We start from the raw sequence: 18,315 nt of genomic DNA, 5'->3' as shown, positions 1-18,315 counted from the left end.
GAGAGAGAGAGTGTGTGTGTGTGTATAGCAGAATCAATTGTTACTGCTTTAGAAACCTGGAAAACACTTTCAAGTACTAAGTCAATGTAGGATTATCACTTTTCTTCTAAGAGAAGAGGGGAAGATTGGTTGGTAGACCTGAATGGGGGAAGCACATGGGAATGGAAGGAACATCCTTAGAAAGTTAAGAGACCTTGGTTAAGGCCCTAGGCCCAGCATGATGGTAGGGAATCAGTTTCTTTTCTTTTCTTTTCTTTTCTTTTCTTTTCTTTTCTTTTCTTTTCTTTTCTTTTCTTTTCTTTCTTGGCGGAGGTGGTGCTGGGGATTGAACCCAGGGCCTTGTGCATGTGAGGCAAGCACTCTGCCAACTGAGCTGTATTCCCAGCCCTCAGTTTCCTTATCTGCAAAAATATGATGCTTATGGATTTTATGATTAAACAAGATACTTAATGTGATTCTTACTTTGCAATTGTCACAGAACTTTGCAAATATTTCCTTGGAGGATACCAGTAAATTCAAATGTTTTAGGGGAAAAGAACACATCACTTTATTAGTCAGCTTTTTCACTGCTGTGACCAACAGACCTGACAAGATCAATATAGAGGGGGAATAGTTTAAAACTCATGGTTTTAGGGGTCCTGATCCACAGATAGCCAATTCCACTGCTCTGGGACTAGGTGAGACAGAACATTATGGTGGAAGGGTATTGTGGAGGAAAGCAGCCCAGGACTGGACCATCAGGAGAGAGAGAGAGAGAGAGAGAGAGAGAGAGAGAGAGAGAGAGAGAGAACGCACGCAAGAGAGCGAGAGAGCTCTGCTCACCAGGTGCAAAATACATACCCCAAGGGTGTGTCCCCAGTGATACACCTCCTCTAGTCACAACCTATCTACCTATAGATTACCACTCAGTTAATCTCTTTCAGTGGATTAATTAGATTTAGGCTGATTAGATTTTACATCTCATAACCCAATCATTTCACCTCTGAACTTTCTTGCATTGTCCCCCACATGAACTTTTTAAAAAAATATTATTTTTAGTTGTAGTTAGACACAATACCTTTATTTTATCTATTTATTTTTATGTGGTGCTGAGGATCGAACCTAGTGCCTCGGACGAACTCTACCAATGAGCCACAACCCCAGCCCCTCACACATGAACTTTTGGGGGACACCTCATATTTAAACCATAGCAATCACCAATTTAAATTTAGCTTAGAAGTAGAGACTGGATTTTTGTGCTGAGGGCAGGTTTTCATAGGAACTGTCAGGCTGAGGATAAACTTTACACACTTTATAGTTTTGCCCCAGACTAGCCTTGGAGAGTGAGGCTGAATTTGGTCCATTTGTATTGTTTAGTCATTCCAGTTTAGGTTGGTCATAGAGAAAGGAAAAAGCAGATCCTTTTAAAACTGTTTGCCCAGTGCCTTTCTCCCCAGTTTCCAAGTTGGAATACAGATGATAAAAAGCAAGAAAATAAAGGCATGATAGACTTGTTATTCTTTTGTAATAATTAGGCAGATGACTGCTAGTGAGGAAAGATGAAGACAAATTATATACTTGAAAGTCTAAACTGGACTGTACAGTGGAAATTAATAGGATAATTGATGGAGTTACCCAAATAATTCAAATTCAGTGAAATAATTTTGCCTTATCTGGATACTTCTCTGACTTTTGGTCTGAATGATCCAGACAGTGATCTCAATTCTTAATTCATTTTTCATGTGTACTCACCATCACACAACTTCAAAATAACACCTGTTTTCAGAAAATGTTCTCAGCATTTGCCTTCCTGTTCATGAAAAATGTTGCTAGATGCTCATGATTACCCAATATATTTGTGCAAGTAGGATAACCCAATAATTTAAAAAATGCATTATTGGCAAATAATCAATAGTATCTAGATGTGCCCTGAAAAGATGCTTGAAAACATTTGTAATTTCTTACTATGGTTGGTTTGCAAACATAGACACAGCCAGGAGGTATAGGTAGATTTTAAATGAATGACAAAGAAAAAAAATCTGCATGTAAGCATTTTTATCAGTTCTAGATTTCACTTATTGAGATTTGTAATGCAGTAGTTATCAATAAGCAACGATTTTTATATATTGACACGAGAGGTCATCTACAAAATAAATTCGGCAGAAGTCCTTGTTTCTGTGGCACATTATAATATTTAGGCCATTAATTTGGGATTGAAAACCCAAAGAGAACTGTGACCAATGCATTTCACTGCAGGGAAGCTTCATGGAATAAGATTTTATTTGGATGGTGGAGTAAAATGGACAATTGTTGAAGAGACCTAATTCACACATCATAATCAGAGAAAAGCTAAACAGAGGAAAGAGAGTGTTGCAGGAAATGGATAGGGAAGAAGTATAGGGAGAGATCAGAGAAGCAAGGTAGCTTGGGGTTGATAGGGTTTCATACAGTTATTAAGCATCTTAAATTGGGGTACAGTGCATTTTAAATAACTTGATGGCAAGGTTAAAATACCATGAAGCCCCCTTGATGAAGGAATCAAGCTATGGATCATTAATAGTGAGGCAGCCTGACATCAATGGCTACAGATGTGTACAGTATGATGTTCACAGAATCGCCCTTGAAGTGTTCCTGCCAAAAATCTAATCAAGACTTTAATCTGAATCTAATCAAGACTTTAATCTGAATCTAATCAAGACTTTACTCAGGCATAATAGGGCATACCAAGGGTAAAGAAAGAAGCTAAGTATATCACGCACAGGTGGAAAAATAGATACACCATGCAGAATATTATTGCCTGTTTTCTTCAGAAAATCAAACCCTGTAAACAAAAGTGAGATGACATCAAGAAAGAGACTACAGAGACACAATGATACATGTAATATATGTATCTTAATTAAATTTTAGTTTAAAAAAAGATCAGTCCTAAAAGACATTTTGGGAACAATTGAAGAAATTTTAATATAAACTGGCTAATTATATGTTATTCGTAATTATTATTTTCTTAGATATGATATTAGCATGGGATTATGTAGGAGAATGTCCTTATTTTAAAGAGCTGAATCCTGAAAAAAGTTTTAAGATGGACGTTTATGTGCTATAAAGTCTATAACTTACCTTCAAATATATTTCACATACAAATATAGCAAGAAGGTTACGGTTGTTGACTTTGAGGGTTCTGCATGCAGATGAGCCATTGTGTTAGTCTTTGTCTCAGCATATTTGAAAATTTCTTATGAGAAGAAAGGGGAAATATTAAAATTCCTTGGACTTATAAATAGAAAAATGTATTTTAAAGATGGACTTAAAAGCTTGATGTAACTTTAATACATTTAGTGAATTTTGAGAAAAGAGTTTTAACAGTTTTAACTCTTGATTGGGCTGACAGGGTGGAGGGTGTGGGCTTAGTTCAAGTGTGAAATGACCAAGTCTCAAAATAAGAAGTGCAGATGAAAATAAAGAGATGAATGTAGAGGATTTGTGAAAATCAGGTCTCAGGATTCAATTACAGGCAGGTGTAAAGAAAAAGATTGTGATGAATTGTATCCTATTAATTAACTTTCTTCCTTCAGATAACAGGTAAATGCTCATGGTTGATTGGCTGATCCATACAGCAGAATTGTGGAGGGAGGAGGAGCCGTTACATCTTTGCTATGAGCAGCCACGGCCTTGGTGGATGTTAAGAATGGTGTATTCTTGAATATCTGTCAGAGAATCCAATGCTGCTTTAGAGGTGGAATAATGGAGAATTAATGGAGAAAATCCAGTGTCAATAAATAGATCTACTTATGATAGTTAAGCTCACAACAACAGAGGTTATTTCTTTGGGCAACATTATGGAGAGAATAGAACAAGAATAACGGGATTAGAAATTTCTATATTTTTCATTCTTAACAGAGAGTGCCAAGATGTAAGGGGAAAATATCATTCCTACTGTTTTACTATTGTAGCAAGTGATGTTTAATCTTTCAGGGTCCAAAAAGTACTTTCTTGTTTTAAGGTCATGTAAAGTATTGATTTTTATGTGCACCAGGCTGGCTATAGACATCATTAAATTAATTTTATTCAAAGAATAGAAATTAGTTGAACAGATAGAGTGGCTAAGAGGAATGGGTTTTGTGAATATTAGTCAAGTTTGAAATAACAGGCAGGTCATAACTGTGGCAGTCTTAGGTTTCTGTGCTGGGTGAAGTAAATTGTGGTACTCCATGTGTATTTGAAAACATTTGCTAGAGTTTGTTCACAATCAGGTTAGAATTACAACTCCAGTGGTTACAATTACTAAGTCCGTTCAGGGCTACCTTATAGCTTTCATCTCTGAGAAGAGGCCAAGTTTCAGAAACTACCTCTCATATAGCATCATAGGAACATTAAATATTACACCTTTTCCACCATATAGGGTGTTCATTGTTTTACATTGGTTTTCTTAACAGTGACCTAAGTTTGAAACTTACTTGAGAATCTGAATTTTTGTTTTTTTAAAACATGTTTTATGTTTTTAAAAATGGCCTCATTGTTGGAAACAAACATTTTACAGTGACCAGTTGGTATGAAAAGGCCTTGCATGTAAAGTATTTAGAGTCACAATATAGAGTTCAGGGTCCAGTTTCCATGTGGGTCTGCCATTGCCTCGTTGCACAATCATGGGTTCTGTTGAATATGTAAACATGCCCTATAATTAGACACAGGCAATACACAGGAGACAAAAAAGGTTCAAGTGCTCCAAGACCTTCCTATTGCAAATGCTGAGAGAATAGACACTTTTACATATAAACACCAGAGTTAACCAGGAAGCACAGAAATATCAGGAAACCTAGAATCAATGTAAGCAGAAGAGAATATGGATTTTGAACAGCACTGTAGCACAGATAAAGATGATCAAATAACACACAAAAACCCACTTTCATAGTTTGTAACTATGAAAAACTCTCATAAAGTTTACACAAAAAAAACATAAGAAATAAACTCTTAAGATTTAGGTCTCTGATATCTATTTTAGAGAAGAAAATAAACTTTGTTTAGATTAGGAAGAAAAGAAAGGAATAGTACTTGATGTGAAATCCTCAAATCATTTCTTTCCTTTAATTATTCATCATATAAATAATAAGACACGGGGACAAGGTTTGGTTAAAGTGACACAAGAACTATTTGAAAGTATTTTAGATATGCCAGAAGTTGTTCCAGCGGTTCTCTTTGGGCAGGAAAAAAGTGGAAACAGAATAAAGCATTGGAGACAAAAAAAAAAAAAAAAAAAAGAAAGAAAGAAAGAGGTCTCTTTTGACAGATATATTCAATAACATCCTCAAGCTTGAAGGCTTTGGCACTGGAACAGATACCTCCACCCCTATCCCCATTCTGAAGAGACAAATAGATGCACTTTAGCTTTTGCTTAAAGAAATAGGCATCATTGAGAGATTAACAGGAAAGCATGAGCTCATCAAAGTGGAAAGTATCCTAATTATATGACTAAAAGTACTTTTTAAAAAGTCTCAGTACCTCTGTCTGACAAGACTTAGAATCAAGACCAAATATGTCTTGGTTTCCATTGCACGGAAGCCAGAGAGAAAGTGGGAAAATCGATGTGATGCCTATTAGTTCCAGGAGACAGGAAGAAGAGAGATGGATGTATGGAAAGATGGATGGATGGATGGATGGGTAGATAGATGGATGGATGGATGAATATAGATGTGGGTGAGACACTCTGCAGACTTTCCAAATCTTTTCTCAGTGATAGGAAATGAATTTATTGCTTGTTCAAGGAGTTGGGACATTAAGCTGTGCTTAGAAGCCTGCTCTTGAATTTCCCTCCACAAACTCTTTCATCGTGTTGATGTGAGTATTACTGGGGTGAGATCTAAAATTATAATGAAAAACTAGTTTTATCCTAACAGAAAACCTGGAATTATCCCAACACTTTTCACACTGATTATTTCCCTAAACCGAGTCCATAAACTACATAAGTAGATGAGAAGTCTGAAGAAGAATGCTAATAAAACATAGTACTAAGGATTCTTGGCCTCTCACTTACACAATATCCCTTATGTGGAAAGGAGAACCGAGTCAGTCAGGCCGGGTTGGCAGATGGTAGAGGTGAATTTGTGGGCCTGTCCCTCTTCCTGTTACCTGAGGCCACGTGCCCTTAGCACCAGGGCCCTCTCAGGTGAGATGAACTAAGGCCAGGGCAGTAGCTTCATCTTTTGGAGGTGCCTCTGGGCAATGATAAGGGTCCCTTCAGACATCTGCCTTCCCCAGGAGCAGAGAGCTCTGTGCGGGTGTGCTGATTGCATTTACTGAGACTTGGCCTCATTCAGGTGGAATAAGTCATTAACACCAGGCACTTCCTATGCCATCTGGGTTTTTCTTCAGTGTCCCTCTCAAGCACTCCTTTGACATAATCTATGAAACATTTAATTGAGTGTTAGTGAGTCTGGTTGTCTCCAGTGGCTCTAACATGGCTGTTCCTAGTAGCCATCCCTGCCAAACCTTACCTGTGTCAACAGAGGAGGGTATCATTGGAGAGGGTGTGCACATCTCAGGAATAGGTGCTGGGGCTCTTAAGTGTTTGCTGGTCGTGTTCCAGCAACCTCTGCCAGAATGACTTCGTGCAAGGGCCCTCTTGCCTGGAGTCAAGAAGGATCAGTAAAGACAGGGAAAAGATCCAAAGAGGAAAAATGCTGCATGTGAAAGGGGACATGTCTGCATGTCACTGGGCCTCTGCCAGGGAAGGGGAGAAGTTGTACTTGGATTAGGAATGTGGGGCTGAGACATTAGGATAATCAAATTATAGATTCTAGGAACTAGAGTAGAATACTTCAGAGAATGGGTGGGACCCAGGCATTTCCCTTCCCATAGCCTAGCATCCAGTCTTCACCCAGGCACATGTCTTCTGGGAACTCAAGTGTCTGTTAGCTTCCAATGTTTGCTCTCCTTGGCCGGTTCAATAGAGGAGCAAGCTTGAGCTTTTTCATTGGTTTTCCTGACCCTGCCTTTATCATGACATAGAATATCAAACTTCCATATTTTATACCTTTAGGACACACTAAAATATTATGCCTATTAATTATTAGACTTCTGTTTTTACACAGGAGTAGACACTAAAGATAATTATGGACCAGCTCAGGGGGCATGAAAGTGGCAAGATTTTATGGTCATTATATTTGAAGATAACAGTTCTGAGCATGTTGGATATAATTTTCAGAGACCATGGCTTGAATCAAAGGTCAATTTAGGCTCTGTATATTTGTACAAAACAAAGGTTTAAAGATTCACAGCTGGTATTTCCAAGATCTGATGTTGTTTCTTGGCTGTATGCAATCCCTTGGAATTGACATTTGCTAAAGTGAAGTGGAATCATCTGGATTACTAACAAACCAATCCTCCTGGATTTGCCCCATACAGTTGTAGTGAGAAGTGGTATTGCCCTATGCTGAGATGACAAAACTGTACCCTCTTCTCTGCCCCTCACCTTGCCCAACAGAATGCTCAACAAATGATAGTACTATTTTTCCTTTCCTATCCTTACATTCCCCCCCTCAGTTCTGATTCTTTCCTTGTATGTATGAAATAATTTATATATAAAATTGAATATTCTGTTTCAATGAGGTCACTTCCTGAGACTCTGCATTTAATCTGGTGATGGTTAATCAAGGTTAAATGAAGTCAGTTTCAACATGGCTGGTTTAAAGGATTTGTTTCCAGAGCCAAGAAAATTAGTCTTTGCTGGTCTTCTGCTCACTCATTTGCTTTAGTTTTAATGAATCTGAAGGCTTCCAATGATCAAGTCAACTCTAGTGAGCAAGGATCTGCCATCGCTGAGGATAATTAAAACACATTTTCAGTTCTGAAAAGAAGTTTAAACTTTGAACAGAGGAATTCTAAATATTTTGAACAAAGACAGCAATTCCTCCAAGATGACCGCTTTTCAGAGGACTGCTTTAGAATGGGCAGGCTTTAGTGAATTTAAGAATACAGTCTTAGCATTCTGTGGCTTTGGGGGCAAGCCTTTTAGTAAAACAGTGTATTTTTGTAAAATTGATAGATGGTAGACCATATTTTGCATGTATGACCATATTTGACCTTCAAACAATATGAGGGGCAGGAAAAGTAGGTATTCTTGTCTCCCATCTACTTATATGAAACTCAAAGCTCAGAGAGTTTGGGACTGGTTTGTATAGATATGCCACATCATAGCTCTCATTCCAGTTTAGCAAACTCACCACCACATCTCTTGCTCCCAGTTTCTTCATTTTTCAAATAAGTGGATTAGCATAGAAGATTACCAAGCATTCTTGAGCCCTGCATTACTCTAATTGTGATGATTTTGTCATCTTTCCTCTTTTCTAGAGTCTTAGATGACACCGATACTTATAACAGGGAGTGTTTCTATAACAATCTATAAAAACATAAAATATAGTGAATACATATTTCAGTTCCTCAAAGCTAGACTGATTTCAGAGACTCCTCTCAAGTGTCAGTTGCTCCAGAAAGCTTTCTGGTACCTCTTCAATGCATACTGTGCTCTTTTCCCTGAATTCTTATTGCATTAGAGTCTAATCAGACTATTTTCAATTTAATTATCTTAAAGTTGTTGTTTTTGTATCGCTTTGCTCTTCCCCACAAGCTGTGCTTTTCAAATGGGCAGTGTGACTTATGAATTGAGCTTAGTACAGGGCAGAGATGAATCATTTTTAAATATATTCTTATTCGTCAGGTTAGGCTAGGCTGTGCTGCTAAAACAAGTAAACATAACAAAAGTTTACATTTTGTATGCATTAGACAGCTGATAGGCAGAGGGTCCTGTTCAGAGACTTGGGCTAAGGATAGTTTTATCATGTTACTTCTGTGATATTCAGAATACTTGATCTCTCAATTCTACATCAAGGGAAGAGAGGTGTTTCCAGGGACACTCATTCCTTTTCTCAGTCTTTTGTTCAGAACAGGTCACATGGCCCTGTCTGCTAGTGCTATGGACTGAACTATGTCCCTAAAATCAATATTTTGAAGTCTTATCCTCCAGTGTAACTGGGAAATGGAGACTAAAAGGAGATTATTAAATGAAGTCATAAGGGTGACATGATAGGATTAGTGTTTTTAGAGGAAAGGACACCAGAGTGTTTGCCCTCTTTGTTTCTCTTCCTGCACATTCACAGGAAGGTGAGGTCCTGAAAGCACACAGCCAGATAGCTACTGCCTACCAGCCAGGAATTGGCCATATTTATACCTTGGTCTTGGGCTTTCAGCTTCCATAACTGTGAGGAAATAAATGTCTGTTGTTGCAACACCTCATTTAAAGTTTTTTGTTTAGCAGCCAAGCTAAGACAATTAAGGCTCGGGGAAACACAGGGATACAAGTGGCTCTTCGGTGAGCACGATTGTTCTTACCACAGTGTCAGGGCAGTGGACAAGACAGACATGGTTCCCAGCTCCCAGGGATATAAATGAACCTGTTACTTTTATTTGTGGCTTTCAGTTTTTCTACACGACTTGCAACCAAACCACAGGTAATTGGTCGTTTTGAGTTCTGTGTAGTTGAAACAGAAGAACTGAAAGCTTAACTAAATAAGAGACACGTGTTATAATTTCACATATAGTGCTATGAGTCCTAAAATATTTTTAAATTCCTTTCATTATCTCTATATAGTCAAAAAGGGACCTAAATATTTTAAAATTCCTTTCATTATTTCTATATAGTCAAAAAGGAACCTGGCAAGCAATGAAGCTTAATAGAAAATTTCTTTCAATGCAGTCATAGAAATAAGCCCTGGGGGAAACAGGGTCTGTACTCATCATTTTGGAGGTGATCTGGTTGCTATAGTAATAATACATGCCTATCTGTCCATCTTTATTTCCTCTCTCAACATGAGTCTTTCTTTTTAGACATGTCCGTGGCCATGGAACTCAAAAATGTTTGATCTACTCACCATCAAGGCTAATGGGAATTTTGATTGTCAGAATTGAATCATGACAATACTTAATTATTCTTCTTGCAACTTAGGAACAGCAAAATCACACATATCACATACTCAGGCTGACCTGACCGTTGAAGTGTTTAAATGACTGCAGAGGTGGAGAAAACCGGCAGCCGAAATTTGATGTTTTTCTTTAGAAAAGATGTCAAGCGCAATCATAAAGTTCCACATTTAAGAATTTTTTTCCCTCTGTATGTTAACTTTAAAAACCATTTTTGCCTTAGAGTAACTTACAAAATACCGTTTCATAAACTGAAATAGTTGCCTGGAATTCCTTGAAGCCCATGGTTTGGCTTCAGTAGGCTTTAAACAAATACCCTGTCAGAAATCAATGTGGATACATTTCCAGCAGTTAATGCCCTAGTCACAGTAGATACTTTATAAAATCAATACCCAGAAATATAGAGGATTATGGTTGTATCAGATACCCCAAATGCCTAACATTGTTTTAATTACTCTAATAAAAGAAAGCTGGGTGGACTTTAAATTTTTTTTTTTTTTTTTTTTTTTTTTTTTTTTGCTTATAAAGAATGTTCTGCTCAAGCCAAAGCAAATTTTTTTTTTTTTACAAGTTCTTTTAGAAAATCTGGAAGTATTTAAGCGTTTTCCTCTTCTTTTTATGAGACAATGCCTGTTCTTCTGCCAGTGCTCCATCATACAGAATTCTCCTTTATGACAGTGGACCTGCAGAACAAGTTGACTATTTGCTCTAGTTGTATTAGTGATAGGATTCAGAGATTTGGAACTCTTTCTTGTTGGCACATAGAAAGAAATAAACATATTCTTAGGGACGCTGAAGAGTTCTTAGGAGGCTTTCCAGTTTAATTTGAAGCCATAGTTGATCCAAGGGGCTAGAAGAATGCCATTTTGTTCAGAAAGTTGTCAAAATGGAGACTTTTTCTAGTGAAGAGATTGAAAATAGGAGTAAAGAAAAGCTGCGATAGAAGTGTAGATTAGCCCAATCCCCTTTTGTATAGTCAGTGCTTTCCCCCTCAAGGACCTCATTCTGGTTCTTATGAAAAGAAGTCTAAGATTTCCAAAAATGGTACTCACATTCCTCAAGTAGAATCATAATATTCAAGAGTGTAGCTTTTGTTTGCCAGAATACCTCAAGGTTTTGTGATGAGTTGTGGAAGCAATGAGCTTCTGAATATGAAAGGAGGTGAGGGCAGCACTTGCATGGGTGGATAATTTATCGGACATGCCTGTACAGTGCTCATTGATGGGCCATCATGGGACTTTCGAATGCATGCATTATAACCTACAAAACCTTCATCTCGCTGACCATTGTGTATAATTCCTGAGAACATGCCTATTGATAATAACATAATTTTAATTATTCATTATAATCTCAAAAAGACCCATTGAAGATCCATACTTATTTTCAGATAGGTAGATCTGCCTTTTCCTAAAACAAATTATTTTAATTAGGTATATATGACAGCAGAATGCATTTTGATTCATTGTACACAATTGCAGCACAAGTTTTCATTTCTCTGGTTGTACACGATGTAGCATTGCACCATATGTGCAGTCATACATGTATCTAGAGTAATGATGACCATCTCAAGATTGGCCTTTTCATGTGTACAGGTTAACAGGAAAGGGCTGGCATCAAGTAGGGTCAATAGAATCCATTAAGATTATCACTCATCATGTTAGTCCAGATCAGAATAAAAGGATCAGGCTAAGCAACATGTGGCATCATGGTATCTGGCGTAGCAACCTGAAGGCAGGAAATGTCTAAGGAATGCTGCTTCATAGGGTTGCCCTGACATAGGAAACATGTCCACCACTGCTCCCTGGCTGCCCTCAGCCCTGGAGCCTTCGAAAAATCATAGAATTTGGGAACATAAATGAATACTAACTATTAGTCTGTCTTAACAACCTTCTTGATGAGGAGACTAATTTCTAGAGAGCTAAGTTACTTTGCTTAATGTTCTCTATTGAGTTTGGGACTGGTAGGGACCAAAACTGAGGCTTTCTGGATCCTGGTCAAGTGTTTTTTTTTTTTTTTTCCTATTCTACCCTGTGTTTTAGGCCATCTCTGCTCAGAATAGAAGACTCACAAGAAACCACAACTATCTAATCCTATAAGGACAGATATATTCTCTGGGACCTGTCTTGGCTAGACAGTCACATGGTCAGCGGGGGTTTTTGATCAGGTCATGGACTATTGAGGGGAGGGGAAGTTTCTGGCACTAAAACATGGCACTATAATAAGGAGGACCTTGATGTTCCCAAAGTGAGTTCATCTTCTGCTTGAATACTGGTTTTAACAGGTAGAATCATGATTCAGAGATATCAGGTATTTCTTGAGCATTATTAAAATGAGGTCCATGTAATTATTAACTTTCCACATTATTTATTCACTGAGCATTTGTTATTTTACTAGACAGAGCACGTTTGAGAACATCTCAAGGTCTCAAGAATATCTTCTTTCTCTTCTGTTTCTATATCTAATTTAAATATTTATGTTATACATTTCTTCCCTGTTAAGTTGAATCTGTGATGTTATACCTTCAGTAACTATTGGATTACTTTTTCCTTTTAAATAAATCCAGAATGATAGAGAAGAATCCTGGAAAAGAAGTATAATATTGATTGGGAGCCCGGTGGTGCGGGCCTTATGGCTTTCTCCAGGAGAGTCTGTCTCACATGTATGTTTCAGTGCTCTCAAGAGAAGGAAGTAGAGGTTGAGAGGTTTACCCACAGTCCTGTAGGTGGTAATTGGTAAAATGAGGATTTGTGAGCCATGTTTGTCTCTTTGCAAAAACTATTTGCCAGTGACTCAATTATGGGTCAGTTTTACATTACTTTCCACTGGGCCCACACAGATTGAAATTGCGTAGAAAGTTCAATTTCTGCTTCATAATGCACCAGTGTTGGCAGACAGGTGGATGTCTGGGAATTCTCTTGAAGCCTCTTTACTGCAGCTGGGTGGATTTGTTGGGGAGAGAGTTCATATGTGCCAAGTTTAAAAAGCTCCCTTCTGCTATCTGTTTGAGGAGAAGTATAGCTAATGGGTCTTTAACCCAAATTTATTTTTTTTTTTGCCCTCTGATTATTTCTGGTCATATTTATCTTAAATATAATTTTTCCCTATGAATGATATACTCTATCCTGATTGATTCGTTTTTATGTATAAGGGGAAGTATCAAACATAGAAAGTATAGCTATATAAAAACAATCTTTTTCTCCTCTTATTCATTGATATTTTTACTTTTAAAAAATAACACTTATTTAGTTAGAAGCAATCCAAAACTTTAGTTGGGAAAAGAAACTATGAAGCTTCCTATCCCCTGTCTTGTGGATGATTTTAGTGCCCAACTAGCAATCACATCCCAAATATGGACAACTCTCCATGGTTTAGCTCTACCTCATTCTCTGACTTCTGACACCCACTTTCTTTATTCCTTCACGTTCATCTTGCCTTTCTCTGTCTCCAACTCCCCTCCCCCCAACACACAGTCCTCCCTTCAGTTGATATGGTGTGGTGTTTAGCTAGAGCTGCTCCATCTCTCTGGAATCTCCTCAGTAGCACCCTTGAGTCACTCTTTGTTCCAACTCTTGCCTAAACACAGTTCTGCTTACCTTGCAAGAGACAATGAATCAGACTTCTATTTTATTTTGTGATTTTCTTCAGTGCCAATTCTAAGAATGGTTTTAAAAAGCTGAATTTCTTTAACACTTGTAGTTATGTTTATTTGCTCCTTTGGCTCAGTGCCTTATTCTGATTTGAGAAAATGTTCTTTATTCAAGCTTAAAGTATTTTATACTTTGTTATATAATGGCTCCTGATAAGAAAATGAAATTATACACACACACACACACACACACACACACACACACACACATGAATGACAAAGGTGATTTATAAAAGGTATTTCATTATTATCATTTTTAAAGTCATTTTGAAAGGACTAAGTCTTCATGAAGTGGTTACTTTTTTTTATTGTTACTTTTCTGAACACCTTTAGCAAATGCCTCCTGAGACTCTATCCGTATGAACGGCATGTTAACGCTGATGACGGGTTTTGCAGGGGAGGGCGAATGGAGCCTGGAATCCAGACCACACTCTGCTTACCAACTCAGTGTCTCGGATGCATTCCGAAAGATTGATTGCCTTTTTTCTAGTCCCATCCCTGATTGTACCTGTGTCCCTCATTCTCACACCTTTTGAGGTCAAGGTTCTTTTCCCACTGTCTCATTATTGGCCCAGGGAGGCAGGATGATCTGCTGGAAATCTCACTGGCAGTGAGAGAGCTGGGATTTCAATCCAGATCTTGTGACTTTAGTCCAGCACTCTTCCTTTCTTATACTGCTGGATCTTCCTCCTCCAGGACTCTGTACAGGACAGGAAACACTGCTGGAATGATGGTGTTGTAGGTACCAACAATTTAAGGCTTGAAAATTAAGCCTGACAAAACCACACTTCAATATCTATCACAGCATTTCCAAGTTACTGTTCATGTCTGAAGCAACTCCAGTGGTGAGTTTTTAATTGACAAAAATTGTGAGCACTGACTACTAAGTGATAAGTTTTGAACTGCCATTCCCCTGAAAAATTCATAAGGAAGTCTAAAAACAGCTGTCACCACAGCTTAGCTCTGAGAATTAGGAAAGTGCTACCGTGTTACCTCAAAATTGAGACTAAAGTGTGAAGATACATATTTTTAATCAGGCCGAGGTCTTAAAAAGTCTTTTCACAGTAATTTGAAAATGTTTGACAACTAAATTAAAAGTTTTCAAAATTAGGTTTTTACAACATTGCTTGATGATTATTTTGTGTTACAAAGGTGATAACATGGATATCTGTGGAATAATTGTAATGATTCTTTTTTTAAAAAAAATACATTTTTTAGTTGTAGACGGACACAATATCTTTATTTATTTTTATGTGGTGCTGAGGATCGAACCTAGTGCCTCATACATGCAAGGCAGGTGCTCCACCACTGAGCCACAACCCCAGCCCTAATTGTAATGATTCTTGAACAGCCTAACCTTCTGAAGCACAGTGCTAACAGAGTTATGAAGATAGAAAGGGTCAATGAATTATTTTCATACACTCAAGTTTTCCAGCTGTCATAGCCATAACACTGATGCTTCAAGGCCAGTAGTTCTGGTAGTTTTTCTTTCTGTTTTGTTTGCATAAAGCTAGTAAATGGAGGCTTAGATGGGACGAGCCCCTCTGGAGATGTGGAAATGAGAGAGGAGGAGATAAGGCAAAAAAGGAAGTGGTTGGAGGTGCATCTGTCAGACCCAGTCCCATTATAGACCTGAGAACAAACAGCACAGGTGTGTGAATTTGGCTCCAGAGTATAGTAATGGATTTCCTAAATGGAATAATGTAGACTACCAGGACATATTGACCATAGGATTTTATATCTGGCAGAAACCATGGAGGTCATTTGTTAATATCCTGGGCATCACCAAGAGGTGATCCATTAGGCTCAGCTCCTGGTGAAGATGTCAGCAGCTTCCATTATCGAGGACATCAACTGTTGACAAGATCTTCTACTTAAAGAGTTGAGTCTTCTCTCCTGTGGTTTGTCACCTTTTGTCCTGCTAGTTCCTTCATCATGCAGCAAGCTTCATCCTGTGAATGGATCTCAATGCTGCCACCATGTCCACATAGTCTTCTTAGCTCTACTTTTTTCAGTTGATTCTCATAGGGCCTGCTTTCTAGAACCTTCATTGTTCTGCTTGTCCTGCCCTAGCTGGGTCATGCATTGGCTAGAACCTGGAAAGGGGGGTTATAGTGTCCCTTAACCAAAGCCCAAGTTCTGTGAGCTTTTTAAGGAGTTAGGAGTTGGTTGTTGGACAGGATAGTTTTTCGGTTTCTGACTTGACATAACCTTGTATTGGGTTGTGAATTTAACACATTTCTCCTGGATTGTTTATACCTAGGATACATCCTGAAATGATAGACTTTCTCTGAAAATGTGATGGATGACTCACATGGGAGAAATTTCATTTTTGTTTTTAACTTGTAAAAAATCATCTCAGCCTGAGCATATAAATGTAATTAGAGTGAGTCTATAGCCACATGACTATGTCTCACCAAGAAGTAGAATTTACCAGTCTTAGAGAAGAACATCCCATGTCATTCTTCCTGGTGTGATCTTCTGTCCCACCTTCTTTTCCTCTAGGTCCAAATGAGACCTAGTGGTGTTCTGTGACCTCTTAGGTGAGAGATGTGAGTAGGGCTAAAGAGATCCCTCTTTGGCAGGTGGCACTTCTGAATGTACAGGGACACCTTTTCATATTTAAATAAGCAAAGGGATTTATGTAAAACTTTCTGTCTTGTAATCATGACTTCATCCCTTGTAGCCCATTCTTATACTGTGCAGACCCAGTTTTGAGGCGAACACACAGTGTTGTGGTACCACCTACGCTGCCATTTATTTCATCGATTTGGATGGCTTGTGCTGCTCTTGGCTGTGGACCCGCAAAAACAAAGCCACGGGATAAAGCAGCCTGAATCATGTAATGAAAACCTTGTACCTTATTGGAGGCCCAGTGGAGAGAAATGATTTATTTTTATCCAACCAAATAAAACATTCTAGGAATCCAAGGTGAAAATTGGATTTTAACTGCTACTAACATTTTGAGCATATAAAATCAGCAAGTGTTGAATGTTTTGCTTGATTAAGAGAAGAGTCTAAGGAGTCTGGTCGAGGAATGATCTGCACAGGATGTGGACTGGTGTCTTTTGTAAACCTGATTTACAAAATAGAAATAAACACTAAGCACATTTTGGCAGCCAGTTTGTAACAGTGGAGATCTCTGTTTTTATTTAGTTCCCAGTCTTACACCTGGATCATTGTTCCCCCTTCCTCTCTGTCCTTCATGCTTCAGGTTTAAGCCTTTTGTGATTAAGCTCAAGGAGTCTGGGAACTACCTGGAATCAGTTTGTTCTCATGTTGATTGTGTATTCCTTCTGTGTATGTGTGTGTGTGTCCCACCCTGTCTCTCTGCCTGCCTGCCTACCTTTTAGCACATTGTTTTGTCAAGTCTTCCTGTCATCTCTGAGAGTGTTCATCTGTGGCCTTGGTACTTTTCCAGCCCCAGGGGCTTTGCTGCACACCTGGTAGTGCCCATACCTAGCTGAGGACTCCGTCTGCAGTCAGACTTCCTGAGTCAGTAGTTGGTGTCTGGCTCACAACAGGCAGTGGTCACTCAGTAAATGTTTATCCAACTGAGTTGTTGTGCAGACAAGATCTCTTATCTGTCTAAGGAGCACATGCTATGTCTCTGCAGGAGTGACAGCCCAGCTTCATGTGACTTATGATCCTTAGCCCTTGCTTACTTCCATTAGGCTCTTATCAGTGCCTTGTCCAGAGTTGTATGTCCTCCCAGGTTCATCTCAAAACTTTCACCTAATTCAGAAGGTCTTTTACACTAATTTCTATTTCAGAGAAATTCATTTTGTCTTATAGAGCCATTTCCTGTGGAGTCTGGGTACTTGAGACACTGGCCTGTTGGACAGGGCACCCACAGTTCACTCCACCTTTGCCTCCTATTCCCTGGAGTATCTGACAGACAGGAGGGCTCTCACAAGGACGTCTGGAACAGGGAACTTTTATCTATAACAATAATAAATGATAATGGCAACGATAGCTTTGTACCTACCTGTGTCCGGCATAATGCTCAGCCTTGAACATACATTTTCCTTTTAACTTTTCATGACCCTATAAGAAAGATACTATAATTCACTCTATGTTATGGATAAGAAATTAATCTAAGATAAAGCACGTGTGGAGTCTTACTACAAGGGTTCATACCAGACTTCTGTAACTCCTGAGTTACACTCTTTGTTGGGATGAGGGGGATTGAACCCAGGGCTTTGTGCACATTCTAGGCCCCAGCCCCAGATGAGTCACTTCTGATTTTTAAATATTTTTTTAGTTGTTGATGGGCCTTTATTCATTTATTTATATGCGGTACTGAGGATCGAACCCAGTGCCTCACACATGTGAGCCAAGTGCTCTACCACTGAGCCACAACCCCAGCCCCCATGAGTCACCTTTTTAACTGCTTTGTACTGCTTTTGGAGAGCACACAGCATGCTGTCAATCATTAAAAATAATAAAAACCTAAGGACATCAAAGCTATAATTTAGCTAAAACTTCATTAACTGAGTTGGGCCTTCTCTGGTTGATTTTATGATTTGGATATGTAGTCATTTACAGCCTCAGTCAGAATGCTGCTTGTCTGGGCCTGGCAGGAAGGAAACGCTGCCAGCTGAGTCGTGTCTACCTGCTGCCCTTCTTAGGGTCCCCACCTGCCTGGACTTCCCATCACCGTGGGGCATGTATGCTCACTTCCGTTGGTTTGTCACATGGCTATTGCCTACTTGAATGGA

At 38.7% G+C, this 18,315-nt stretch overlaps 1 protein-coding gene across 7 annotated transcripts in view; it reads left to right on the top strand.

Moving 5' to 3' along the window:
- Window positions 1–18,315, top strand: part of LTBP1 (latent transforming growth factor beta binding protein 1) — a 416,025-nt gene that overhangs the window by 224,042 nt on the left and 173,668 nt on the right. The window lies entirely within an intron of this gene.

This window comes from Spermophilus citellus (genome assembly GCF_964194105.1).
Source record: "Spermophilus citellus genome assembly, chromosome: 13".
Classification (NCBI taxonomy): domain Eukaryota; kingdom Metazoa; phylum Chordata; class Mammalia; order Rodentia; family Sciuridae; genus Spermophilus; species Spermophilus citellus.
This window is presented reverse-complemented; position numbering and strand designations above follow the sequence as displayed.